Source organism: Sinocyclocheilus anshuiensis, unplaced genomic scaffold (genome assembly GCF_001515605.1).
Source record: "Sinocyclocheilus anshuiensis isolate Anshui unplaced genomic scaffold, SAMN03320099.WGS_v1.1 scaffold154, whole genome shotgun sequence".
Lineage (NCBI taxonomy): Eukaryota > Metazoa > Chordata > Actinopteri > Cypriniformes > Cyprinidae > Sinocyclocheilus > Sinocyclocheilus anshuiensis.
In genome coordinates this window covers 1,765,863-1,766,245 of record NW_015546101.1, presented here as the reverse complement: position 1 = coordinate 1,766,245, position 383 = coordinate 1,765,863, and the positions used below count along the sequence as shown (strand labels likewise).

General features: G+C 43.6%; 1 protein-coding gene across 1 annotated transcript in view; it reads left to right on the top strand.

The window, feature by feature from the left end:
• Nucleotides 1–383, top strand: part of LOC107700451 (immunoglobulin superfamily DCC subclass member 4-like) — a 111,448-nt gene that overhangs the window by 108,716 nt on the left and 2,349 nt on the right. The window lies entirely within an intron of this gene.

The window sequence follows — 383 nt, the reverse complement described above, 5'->3', positions numbered from 1 at the left end:
AGAGATATTCTTTATAAAAGTTAAGAGTCAACCACGCCTACCTAAAACGGCTCGTTCTAACACGGCCCCACATGTCTATGTCACGATGTGGGAAGATTTGCATAACGCCGCCCAAATGTTCATGCAAATAAAGAAGGTGTAATTTTTACAATGCAATGCGTAAAAAGACCGTATAAGTCATTATAATCAGTAATTATGTCCCCACTGGATGCAACAAATGCCTCGTTTAAAATGGGTTTTAATGTTTTTGTCTCGTCGCTCCGACCGGGACACGGCATCACAATATGGTAAGGGGCGTAACATTTCCGCCACACGCTTGAGCCATTAGGCTAATCACAACGCACTGGATAGCTGGCCAATCAGAGCACACCTCGCTTTTCAGA